Source organism: Phalangium opilio, unplaced genomic scaffold, assembly GCF_054372755.1.
Source record: "Phalangium opilio isolate 3A_F unplaced genomic scaffold, DU_Popi_V2 ptg000046l_1, whole genome shotgun sequence".
Lineage (NCBI taxonomy): Eukaryota > Metazoa > Arthropoda > Arachnida > Opiliones > Phalangiidae > Phalangium > Phalangium opilio.
Window position 1 is genome coordinate 2,203,057 of NW_028324169.1, and position 13,239 is coordinate 2,216,295.

The 13,239-nt window shown below is 43.4% G+C and overlaps 8 non-coding genes across 8 annotated transcripts; all 8 read right to left on the minus strand.

Annotated features, from left to right (window-relative positions):
* Positions 1 to 60: 60 nt before the first annotated feature.
* Positions 61 to 133, minus strand: TRNAI-AAU (transfer RNA isoleucine (anticodon AAU)). The gene has a single exon. It is a non-coding gene; the product is annotated as a tRNA-Ile (tRNA).
* Positions 134 to 3,096: 2,963 nt separating this feature from the next.
* Positions 3,097 to 3,169, minus strand: TRNAI-AAU (transfer RNA isoleucine (anticodon AAU)). Its single transcript has one exon. It is a non-coding gene; the product is annotated as a tRNA-Ile (tRNA).
* Positions 3,170 to 6,546: 3,377 nt separating this feature from the next.
* Positions 6,547 to 6,619, minus strand: TRNAV-AAC (transfer RNA valine (anticodon AAC)). Its single transcript has one exon. It is a non-coding gene; the product is annotated as a tRNA-Val (tRNA).
* A 203-nt stretch (positions 6,620 to 6,822) lies between these two features.
* Positions 6,823 to 6,895, minus strand: TRNAV-AAC (transfer RNA valine (anticodon AAC)). The gene has a single exon. It is a non-coding gene; the product is annotated as a tRNA-Val (tRNA).
* A 202-nt stretch (positions 6,896 to 7,097) lies between these two features.
* Positions 7,098 to 7,170, minus strand: TRNAA-AGC (transfer RNA alanine (anticodon AGC)). Its single transcript has one exon. It is a non-coding gene; the product is annotated as a tRNA-Ala (tRNA).
* Positions 7,171 to 8,063: 893 nt separating this feature from the next.
* On the minus strand, positions 8,064 to 8,136 carry TRNAV-AAC (transfer RNA valine (anticodon AAC)). The gene has a single exon. It is a non-coding gene; the product is annotated as a tRNA-Val (tRNA).
* Positions 8,137 to 9,029: 893 nt separating this feature from the next.
* On the minus strand, positions 9,030 to 9,102 carry TRNAV-AAC (transfer RNA valine (anticodon AAC)). Its single transcript has one exon. It is a non-coding gene; the product is annotated as a tRNA-Val (tRNA).
* A 1,031-nt stretch (positions 9,103 to 10,133) lies between these two features.
* Positions 10,134 to 10,206, minus strand: TRNAV-AAC (transfer RNA valine (anticodon AAC)). The gene has a single exon. It is a non-coding gene; the product is annotated as a tRNA-Val (tRNA).
* Between the last annotated feature and the right edge of the window lie 3,033 nt (positions 10,207 to 13,239).

A 13,239-nucleotide genomic window follows, 5' to 3' on the forward strand; every position in this document is an offset into this window, starting at 1 on the left:
TATTGTGAGTTTTCGAAGAGATCTACCCTATTATTATGTCTAATCACGATGGTCGAAATATTTATCTACCGGGGCTCGAACCTGGGACCTTCCGCGTATTAGGCGGACGTGATAACCACTACACCATAGATACTAGGTTATTGTGAGTTTTCGAAGAGATCTACCCTATTATTATGTCTAATCACGATGGTCAAAACATGTCCCTACCAGGGCTCGAACCTGGGACCTTCCGCGAGTTAGGCGGACTTGGTAGCCACTACACCATAGATACGTGTTAATATAAAGTTTTCGAAGAGATCTAGCTTATAACTATGTCTAATCACGTTGGTCAAAACATGTCTCTATCAGGGCTCGAACCTGACACCTTCCGCGTGTTACTCGGACGTGATAACCACTACATCATATATACTTGGTTATTATGAGTTTTCGAAGAAATCTACCTTATTATTATGTCTAATCACGATGGTCAAAACATGTCCCTACCAGGGCTCGAACCTGGGACCTTCCGCGAGTTAGGCGGACGTGGTAGCCACTACACCATAGATACGTGTTAATATAAAGTTTTCGAAGAGATCTAGCTTATAACTATGTCTAATCACGATGGTCAAAACACTTATCTATCAGGGCTGGAACCTGAGACCTTCCGCGTGTTAGGCGGACGTGATAATCACTACACCATAGATACTTGATTATTGTGAGTTTTCGAAGAGATCTACCTTATTATTATGTCTAATCACGATGGTCAAAACATGTCCCTACCAGGGCTCGAACCTGGGACCTTCCGCGTGTTAGGCAGACGTGATAACCACCACACCATAGATACTTGGTTATTGTGAGTTTTCGAAGAGATCTACCCTATTATTATGTCTAATCACGATGGTCAAAACATGTCCCTACCAGGGCTCGAACCTGGGACCTTCCGCGTGTTAGGCAGACGTGATAACCACCACACCATAGATACTTGGTTATTGTGAGTTTTCGAAGAGATCTACCCTATTATTATGTCTAATCACGATGGTCGAAATATTTATCTACCGGGGCTCGAACCTGGGACCTTCCGCGTGTTAGGCGGACGTGATAACCACTACACCATAGATACTAGGTTATTGTGAGTTTTCGAAGAGATCTACCCTATTATTATGTCTAATCACGATGGTCAAAACATGTCCCTACCAGGGCTCGAACCTGGGACCTTCCGCGAGTTAGGCGGACGTGGTAGCCACTACACCATAGATACGTGTTAATATAAAGTTTTCGAAGAGATCTAGCTTATAACTATGTCTAATCACGATGGTCAAAACACTTATCTATCAGGGCTGGAACCTGAGACCTTCCGCGTGTTAAGCGGACGTGATAATCACTACACCATAGATACTTGATTATTGTGAGTTTTCGAAGAGATCTACCTTATTATTATGTCTAATCACGATGGTCAAAACATGTCCCTACCAGGGCTCGAACCTGGGACCTTCCGCGTGTTAGGCAGACGTGATAACCACCACACCATAGATACTTGGTTATTGTGAGTTTTCGAAGAGATCTACCCTATTATTATGTCTAATCACGATGGTCAAAACATGTCCCTACCAGGGCTCGAACCTGGGACCTTCCGCGTGTTAGGCAGACGTGATAACCACCACACCATAGATACTTGGTTATTGTGAGTTTTCGAAGAGATCTACCCTATTATTATGTCTAATCACGATGGTCGAAATATTTATCTACCGGGGCTCGAACCTGGGACCTTCCGCGTGTTAGGCGGACGTGATAACCACTACATCATATATACTTGGTTATTATGAGTTTTCGAAGAAATCTACCTTATTATTATGTCTAATCACGATGGTCAAAACACGTATCTACCAGGGCTCGAACCTGGGACCTTCCGCGTGTTAGGCGGACGTGATAACCACTACATCATATATACTTGGTTATTATGAGTTTTCGAAGAAATCTACCTTACTATTATGTCTAATCACGACGGTCAAAACACGTATCTACCAGGGCTCGAACCTGGGACCTTCCGCGTGTTAGGCGGACATGATAACCACCACACCATAGATACGTGTTAATATAAAGTTTTCGAAGAGATCTACCTTATTTTTATGTCTAATCACGATGGTCAAAACATTTCCCTACCAGGGCTCGAACCTGGGACCTTCCGCGTTTTAGGCGGACGTGGTAGCCCCTACACCATAGATACGTGTTAATATAAAGTTTTCGAAGAGATCTAGCTTATAACTATGTCTAATCACGATGGTCAAAACACTTATCTATCAGGGCTGGAACCTGAGACCTTCCGCGTGTTAGGCGGACGTGATAATCACTACACCATAGATACTTGATTATTGTGAGTTTTCGAAGAGATCTACCTTATTATTATGTCTAATCACGATGGTCAAAACATGTCCCTACCAGGGCTCGAACCTGGGACCTTCCGCGTGTTAGGCATACGTGATAACCACCACACCATAGATACGTGTTAATATAAAGTTTTCGAAGAGATTCAGCTTATTACTATGTCTAATCACGATGGTCAAAACAGGTATCTACCAGGGCTCGAACCTGAGACCTTCCGCGTGTTAGGCGGACGTGATAACCACCACACCATAGATACGTGTTAATATGAAGTTTTCGAAGAGATCCAGCTTATTACTATGTCTAACCACGATGGTCAAAACATGTAGCTATCAGGGCTCGAACCTGACACCTTTCGCGTGTTAGGCGGACGTGATAACCACTACACCATAGATACTTGGTTATTGTGAGTTTTCGAAGAGATCTACCTTATCATTATGTCTAATCACGATGGTCAAAACATGTCCCTACCAGGGCTCGAACCTGGGACCTTCCGCGAGTTAGGCAGACGTGGTAGCCACTACACCATAGATACGTGTTAATATAAAGTTTTCGAAGAGATCTAGCTTATAACTATGTCTAATCACGTTGGTCAAAACATGTATCTATCAGGGCTCGCACCTGACACCTTCCGCGTGTTGGGCGGACGTGATAACCACTACACCATAGATACTTGGTTATTGTGAGTTTTCGAAGAGATCTACCCTATTATTATGTCTAATCACGATGGTCGAAATATTTATCTACCGGGGCTCGAACCTGGGACCTTCCGCGTATTAGGCGGACGTGATAACCACTACACCATAGATACTAGGTTATTGTGAGTTTTCGAAGAGATCTACCCTATTATTATGTCTAATCACGATGGTCAAAACATGTCCCTACCAGGGCTCGAACCTGGGACCTTCCGCGAGTTAGGCGGACTTGGTAGCCACTACACCATAGATACGTGTTAATATAAAGTTTTCGAAGAGATCTAGCTTATAACTATGTCTAATCACGTTGGTCAAAACATGTCTCTATCAGGGCTCGAACCTGACACCTTCCGCGTGTTACTCGGACGTGATAACCACTACATCATATATACTTGGTTATTATGAGTTTTCGAAGAAATCTACCTTATTATTATGTCTAATCACGATGGTCAAAACATGTCCCTACCAGGGCTCGAACCTGGGACCTTCCGCGAGTTAGGCGGACGTGGTAGCCACTACACCATAGATACGTGTTAATATAAAGTTTTCGAAGAGATCTAGCTTATAACTATGTCTAATCACGATGGTCAAAACACTTATCTATCAGGGCTGGAACCTGAGACCTTCCGCGTGTTAGGCGGACGTGATAATCACTACACCATAGATACTTGATTATTGTGAGTTTTCGAAGAGATCTACCTTATTATTATGTCTAATCACGATGGTCAAAACATGTCCCTACCAGGGCTCGAACCTGGGACCTTCCGCGTGTTAGGCAGACGTGATAACCACCACACCATAGATACTTGGTTATTGTGAGTTTTCGAAGAGATCTACCCTATTATTATGTCTAATCACGATGGTCAAAACATGTCCCTACCAGGGCTCGAACCTGGGACCTTCCGCGTGTTAGGCAGACGTGATAACCACCACACCATAGATACTTGGTTATTGTGAGTTTTCGAAGAGATCTACCCTATTATTATGTCTAATCACGATGGTCGAAATATTTATCTACCGGGGCTCGAACCTGGGACCTTCCGCGTGTTAGGCGGACGTGATAACCACTACACCATAGATACTAGGTTATTGTGAGTTTTCGAAGAGATCTACCCTATTATTATGTCTAATCACGATGGTCAAAACATGTCCCTACCAGGGCTCGAACCTGGGACCTTCCGCGAGTTAGGCGGACGTGGTAGCCACTACACCATAGATACGTGTTAATATAAAGTTTTCGAAGAGATCTAGCTTATAACTATGTCTAATCACGATGGTCAAAACACTTATCTATCAGGGCTGGAACCTGAGACCTTCCGCGTGTTAAGCGGACGTGATAATCACTACACCATAGATACTTGATTATTGTGAGTTTTCGAAGAGATCTACCTTATTATTATGTCTAATCACGATGGTCAAAACATGTCCCTACCAGGGCTCGAACCTGGGACCTTCCGCGTGTTAGGCAGACGTGATAACCACCACACCATAGATACTTGGTTATTGTGAGTTTTCGAAGAGATCTACCCTATTATTATGTCTAATCACGATGGTCAAAACATGTCCCTACCAGGGCTCGAACCTGGGACCTTCCGCGTGTTAGGCAGACGTGATAACCACCACACCATAGATACTTGGTTATTGTGAGTTTTCGAAGAGATCTACCCTATTATTATGTCTAATCACGATGGTCGAAATATTTATCTACCGGGGCTCGAACCTGGGACCTTCCGCGTGTTAGGCGGACGTGATAACCACTACACCATAGATACTAGGTTATTGTGAGTTTTCGAAGAGATCTACCCTATTATTATGTCTAATCACGATGGTCAAAACATGTCCCTACCAGGGCTCGAACCTGGGACCTTCCGCGTGTTAGGCAGACGTGATAACCACCACACCATAGATACTTGGTTATTGTGAGTTTTCGAAGAGATCTACCCTATTATTATGTCTAATCACGATGGTCGAAATATTTATCTACCGGGGCTCGAACCTGGGACCTTCCGCGTGTTAGGCGGACGTGATAACCACTACACCATAGATACGTGTTAATATAAAGTTTTCGAAGAGATCTAGCTTATAACTATGTCTAATCACAATGGTCAAAACACTTATCTATCAGGGCTGGAACCTGAGACCTTCCGCGTGTTAAGCGGACGTGATAATCACTACACCATAGATACTTGATTATTGTGAGTTTTCGAAGAGATCTACCTTATTATTATGTCTAATCACGATGGTCAAAACATGTCCCTACCAGGGCTCGAACCTGGGACCTTCCGCGTGTTAGGCAGACGTGATAACCACCACACCATAGATACTTGGTTATTGTGAGTTTTCGAAGAGATCTACCCTATTATTATGTCTAATCACGATGGTCAAAACATGTCCCTACTAGGGCTCGAACCTGGGACCTTCCGCGTGTTAGGCAGACGTGATAACCACCACACCATAGATACTTGGTTATTGTGAGTTTTCGAAGAGATCTACCCTATTATTATGTCTAATCACGATGGTCGAAATATTTATCTACCGGGGCTCGAACCTGGGACCTTCCGCGTGTTAGGCGGACGTGATAACCACTACACCATAGATACTAGGTTATTGTGAGTTTTCGAAGAGGTCTACCCTATTATTATGTCTAATCACGATGGTCAAAACATGTCCCTACCAGGGCTCGAACCTGGGACCTTCCGCGAGTTAGGCGGACGTGGTAGCCACTACACCATAGATACGTGTTAATATAAAGTTTTCGAAGAGATCTAGCTTATAACTATGTCTAATCACGTTGGTCAAAACATGTATCTATCAGGGCTCGAACCTGACACCTTCCGCGTGTTAGGCGGACGTGATAACCACTACATCATATATACTTGGTTGTTATGAGTTTTCGAAGAAATCTACCTTATTATTATGTCTAATCACGATGGTCAAAACACGTATCTACCAGGGCTCGAACCTGGGACCTTCCACGTGTTAGGCGGACGTGATAACCACCACACCATAGATACGTGTTAATATAAAGTTTTCGAAGAGATCTACCTTATTATTATGTCTAATCACGATGGTCAAAACATGTCCCTACCAGGGCTCGAACCTGGGACCTACCGCGTGTTAGGCAGACGTGATAACCACCACACCATAGATACTTGGATATTGTGAGTTTTCGAAGAGATCTACCCTATTATTATGTCTAATCACGATGGTCAAAACATGTCCCTACCAGGGCTCGAACCTGGGACCTTCCGCGTGTTAGGCAGACGTGATAACCACCACACCATAGATACTTGGCTATTGTGAGTTTTCGAAGAGATCTACCCTATTATTATGTCTAATCACGATGGTCGAAATATTTATCTACCGGGGCTCGAACCTGGGACCTTCCGCGTGTTAGGCGGACGTGATAACCACTACACCATAGATACGTGTTAATATAAGGTTTTCGAAGAGATCCAGCTTATTACTATGTCTAATCACGATGGTCCAAACATGTATCTACCAGGGCTCGAACCTGGGACCTTCCGCGTGTTAGGCGGACGTGATAACCACTACACCATAGATACTAGGTTATTGTGAGTTTTCGAAGAGATCTACCCTATTATTATGTCTAATCACGATGGTCAAAACATGTCCCTACCAGGGCTCGAACCTGGGACCTTCCGCGTGTTAGGCAGACGTGATAACCACCACACCATAGATACGTGTTAATATAAAGTTTTCGAAGAGATTCAGCTTATTACTATGTCTAATCACGATGGTCAAAACAGGTATCTACCAGGGCTCGAACCTGGGACCTTCCGCGTGTTAGGCGGACGTGATAACCACTACACCATAGATACGTGTTAATTTAAGTTTTCGAAGAGATCTAGCTTATTACTATGTCTAATCACGATGGTCATAACATGTATCTATCAGGGCTCGAACCTGACACCTTCCGCGTGTTGGGCGGACGTGATAACCACTACACCATAGATACTTGGTTATTGTGAGTGTTCGAAGAGATCTACCCTATTATTATGTCTAATCACGATGGTCGAAATATGTATCTACCGGGGCTCGAACCTGGGACCTTCCGCGTGCTAGGCGGACGTGATAACCACTACACCATAGATACTTGGTTATTGTGAGTTTTCGAAGAGATCTACCCTATTATTATGTCTAATCACGATGGTCAAAACATGTCCCTACCAGGGCTCGAACCTGGGACATTCCGCGTGTTAGGCGGACGTGATAATCACTACACCATAGATACTTGATTATTGTGAGTTTTCGAAGAGATCTACCTTATTATTATGTCTAATCACGATGGTCAAAACATGTCCCTACCAGGGCTCGAACCTGGGACCTTCCGCGAGTTAGGCAGACGTGGTAGCCACTACACCATAGATACGTGTTAATATAAAGTTTTCGAAGAGATCTAGCTTATAACTATGTCTAATCACGTTGGTCAAAACATGTATCTATCAGGGCTCGAACCTGACACCTTACGCGTGTTGGGCGGACGTGATAACCACTACACCATAGATACTTGGTTATTGTGAGTTTTCGAAGAGATCTACCCTATTATTATGTCTAATCACGATGGTCGAAATATTTATCTACCGGGGCTCGAACCTGGGACCTTCCGCGTGTTAGGCGGACGTGATAACCACTACACCATAGATACTAGGTTATTGTGAGTTTTCGAAGAGATCTACCCTATTATTATGTCTAATCACGATGGTCAAAACATGTCCCTACCAGGGCTCGAACCTGGGACCTTCCGCGAGTTAGGCGGACGTGGTAGCCACTACACCATAGATACGTGTTAATATAAAGTTTTCGAAGAGATCTAGCTTATAACTATGTCTAATCACGTTGGTCAAAACATGTATCTATCAGGGCTCGAACCTGACACCTTCCGCGTGTTAGGCGGACGTGATAACCACTACATCATATATACTTGGTTATTATGAGTTTTCGAAGAAATCTACCTTATTATTATGTCTAATCACGATGGTCAAAACACGTATCTACCAGGGCTCGAACCTGGGACCTTCCGCGTGTTAGGCGGACGTGATAACCACCACACCATAGATACGTGTTAATATAAAGTTTTCGAAGAGATCTACCTTATTATTATGTCTAATCACGATGGTCAAAACATTTCCCTACCAGGGCTCGAACCTGGGACCTTCCGCGTTTTAGGCGGACGTGGTAGCCCCTACACCATAGATACGTGTTAATATAAAGTTTTCGAAGAGATCTAGCTTATAACTATGTCTAATCACGATGGTCAAAACACTTATCTATCAGGGCTGGAACCTGAGACCTTCCGCGTGTTAGGCGGACGTGATAATCACTACACCATAGATACTTGATTATTGTGAGTTTTCGAAGAGATCTACCTTATTATTATGTCTAATCACGATGGTCAAAACATGTCCCTACCAGGGCTCGAACCTGGGACCTTCCGCGTGTTAGGCAGACGTGATAACCACCACACCATAGATACTTGGTTATTGTGAGTTTTCGAAGAGATCTACCCTATTATTATGTCTAATCACGATGGTCGAAATATTTATCTACCGGGGCTCGAACCTGGGACCTTCCGCGTGTTAGGCGGACGTGATAACCACTACACCATAGATACTAGGTTATTGTGAGTTTTCGAAGAGATCTACCCTATTATTATGTCTAATCACGATGGTCAAAACATGTCCCTACCAGGGCTCGAACCTGGGACCTTCCGCGAGTTAGGCGGACGTGGTAGCCACTACACCATAGATACGTGTTAATATAAAGTTTTCGAAGAGATCTAGCTTATAACTATGTCTAATCACGTTGGTCAAAACATGTATCTATCAGGGCTCGAACCTGACACCTTCCGCGTGTTAGGCGGACGTGATAACCACTACATCATATATACTTGGTTATTATGAGTTTTCGAAGAAATCTACCTTATTATTATGTCTAATCACGATGGTCAAAACACGTATCTACCAGGGCTCGAACCTGGGACCTTCCGCGTGTTAGGCGGACGTGATAACCACCACACCATAGATACGTGTTAATATAAAGTTTTCGAAGAGATCTACCTTATTATTATGTCTAATCACGATGGTCAAAACATTTCCCTACCAGGGCTCGAACCTGGGACCTTCCGCGTTTTAGGCGGACGTGGTAGCCCCTACACCATAGATACGTGTTAATATAAAGTTTTCGAAGAGATCTAGCTTATAACTATGTCTAATCACGATGGTCAAAACACTTATCTATCAGGGCTGGAACCTGAGCCCTTCCGCGTGTTAGGCGGACGTGATAATCACTACACCATAGATACTTGATTATTGTGAGTTTTCGAAGAGATCTACCTTATTATTATGTCTAATCACGATGGTCAAAACATGTCCCTACCAGGGCTCGAACCTGGGACCTTCCGCGTGTTAGGCAGACGTGATAACCACCACACCATAGATACGTGTTAATATAAAGTTTTCGAAGAGATCCAGCTTATTACTATGTCTAATCACGATGGTCAAAACATGTATCTATCAGGGCTCGAACCTGACACATTCCGCGTGTTAGGCGGACGTGATAACCACTACACCATAGATACTTGGTTATTGCGAGTTTTCGAAGAGATCTACCTTATTATTATGTCTAATCACGATGGTCAAAACATGTCCCTACCAGGGCTCGAACCTGGGACCTTCCGCGTGTTAGGCAGACGTGATAACCACCACACCATAGATCCGTGTTAATATAAAGTTTTCGAAGAGATCCAGCTTATTACTATGTCTAATCACGATGGTCAAAACATGTATCTATCAGGGCTCGAACCTGGGACCTTCCGCGTTTAAGGCGGACGTGGTAGCCACTACACCATAGATACGTGTTAATATAAAGTTTTCGAAGAGATCTAGCTTATAACTATGTCTAATCACGTTGGTCAAAACATGTATCTATCAGGGCTCGAACCTGACACCTTCCGCGTGTTAGGCGGACGTGATAACCACTACATCATATATACTTGGTTATTATGAGTTTTCGAAGAAATCTACCTTATTATTATGTCTAATCACGATGGTCAAAACACGTATCTACCAGGGCTCGAACCTGGGACCTTCCGCGTGTTAGGCGGACGTGATAACCACCACACCATAGATACGTGTTAATATAAAGTTTTCGAAGAGATCTACCTTATTATTATGTCTAATCACGATGGTCAAAACATTTCCCTACCAGGGCTCGAACCTGGGACCTTCCGCGTTTTAGGCGGACGTGGTAGCCCCTACACCATAGATACGTGTTAATATAAAGTTTTCGAAGAGATCTAGCTTATAACTATGTCTAATCACGATGGTCAAAACACTTATCTATCAGGGCTGGAACCTGAGACCTTCCGCGTGTTAGGCGGACGTGATAATCACTACACCATAGATACTTGATTATTGTGAGTTTTCGAAGAGGGTCTACCTTATTATTATGTCTAATCACGATGGTCAAAACATGTCCCTACCAGGGCTCGAACCTGGGGCCTTCCGCGTGTTAGGCAGACGTGATAACCACCACACCATAGATACGTGTTAATATAAAGTTTTCGAAGAGATCCAGCTTATTACTATGTCTAATCACGATGGTCAAAACATGTCCCTACCAAGGCTCGAACCTGGGACCTTCCGCGTTTAAGGCGGACGTGGTAGCCACTACACCATAGATACGTGTAAATATAAAGTTTTCGAAGAGATCTAGCTTATAACTATGTCTAATCACGATGGTCAAAACACTTATCTATCAGGGCTGGAACCTGAGACCTTCCGCGTGTTAGGCGGACGTGATAACCACTACATCATATATACTTGGTTATTATGAGTTTTCGAAGAAATCAACCTTATTATTATGTCTAATCACGATGGTCAAAACATGTATCTACCAGAGCTCGAACCTGGGACCTTCCGCGTGTTAGGCAGACGTGATAACCACCACACCATAAATACGTGTTAATATAAAGTTTTCGAAGAGATCCAGCTTATTACTATGTCTAATCACGATGGTCAAAATAGATACTTGGTTATTGTGAGTTTTCGAAGAGATCTACCCTATTATTATGTCTAATCACGATGGACCAAACATGTCCCTACCAGGGCTCGAACCTGGGACCTTCCGCGTGTTAGGCGGACGTGATAATCACTACACCATAGATACTTGATTGTTGTGAGACCTTATTATTATGTCTAATCACGATGGTCAAAACATGTCCCTACCAAGGCTCGAACCTGGTACCTTCCGCGTGTTAGGCGGACGTGGTAGCCACTACACCATAGATACGTGTTAATAAAAAGTTTTCGAAGATATCTACCTTATTATTATGTCTAATCACGATGGTCAAAACATGTATCTATCAGGGCTCGAACCTGAGACCTTCCGCGTGTTAGGCGGACGTGATAACCACCACACCATAGATACGTGTTAATATAAAGTTTTCGAAGAGATCCAGCTTATTACTATGTCTAACCACGATGGTCAAAACATGTATCTATCAGGGCTCGAACCTGACACCTTCCGTGTGTTAAGCGGACGTGATAACCACTACATCTTATATACTTGGTTATTATGAGTTTTCGAAGAGATCTACCTTATTATTATGTCTAATCACGATGGTCAAAATATGTCCCTACCAGCGCTCAAACCTGGGACCTTCCGCGTGTAAAGCGGACGTGATAACCACTACACCATAGATACTTGGTTATTGTGAGTTTTCGAAGAGATCTACCTTATTATTATGTCTAATCACGATGGTCAAAACATGTCCCTACCAAGGCTCGAACCTGGGACCTTCCGCGTGTTAGGCGGACGTGATAACCACTACACTGTAGATACGTGTTAAAATAAAGTTTTCGAAGAGTTCTACCTTATTATAATGTCTAATCACGATGGTCAAAACATTTCCCTACCAGGGCTCGAACCTGGGACCTTCCGCATTTTAGGCGGACGTGGTATCCACTACACTGTAGATACGTGTTAAAATAAAGTTTTCGAAGAGTTCTACCTTATTATAATGTCTAATCACGATGGTCAAAACATTTCCCTACCAGGGCTCGAACCTGGGACCTTCCGCATTTTAGGCGGACGTGGTATCCACTACACCATAGATACGTGTTAATTTAAAGTTTTCGAAGAGATATAGCTTATAACTATGTCTAATCACGATGGTCAAAACATGTATCTATCAGGGCTCTAACCTGACACCTTCCGCGTGTTGGGCGGACGTGATAACCACTACACCATAGATACTTGGTTATTGTGAGTTTTCGAAGGGATCTACCCTATTATTATGTCTAATCACGATGGTCGAAATATGTATCTACCGGGGCTCGAACCTGGGACCTTCCGCGTGTTAGGCGGACGTGAAAACCACTACACCATAGATACTTGGTTATTGTGAGTTTTCGAAGAGATCTACCTTATTATTATGTCTAATCACGATGGTCAAAACATGTCCCTACCAAGGCTCGAACCTGGGACCTTCCGCGTGTTAGGCGGACGTGATAACCACTACACTGTAGATACGTGTTAAAATAAAGTTTTCGAAGAGTTCTACCTTATTATAATGTCTAATCACGATGGTCAAAACATTTCCCTACCAGGGCTCGAACCTGGGACCTTCCGCGTTTTAGGCGGACGTGGTATCCACTACACCATAGATACGTGTTAATTTAAAGTTTTCGAAGAGATATAGCTTATAACTATGTCTAATCACGATGGTCAAAACATGTATCTATCAGGGCTCTAACCTGACACCTTCCGCGTGTTGGGCGGACGTGATAACCACTACACCATAGATACTTGGTTATTGTGAGTTTTCGAAGGGATCTACCCTATTATTATGTCTAATCACGATGGTCGATATATGTATCTACCGGGGCTCGAACCTGGGACCTTCCGCGTGTTAGGCGGACGTGAAAACCACTACACCATAGATACTTGGTTATTGTGAGTTTTCGAAGAGATCTACCTTATTATTATGTCTAATCACGATGGTCAAAACATGTCCCTACCAGCGCTCAAACCTGGGACCTTCAGCGTGTTAGGCAGACGTGATAACCACTACACCATAGATACGTGTTAATATAAGGTTTTCGAAGAGATCCAGCTTATAACTATGTCTAATCACGATGGTCAAAACATGTATCTACCCCAG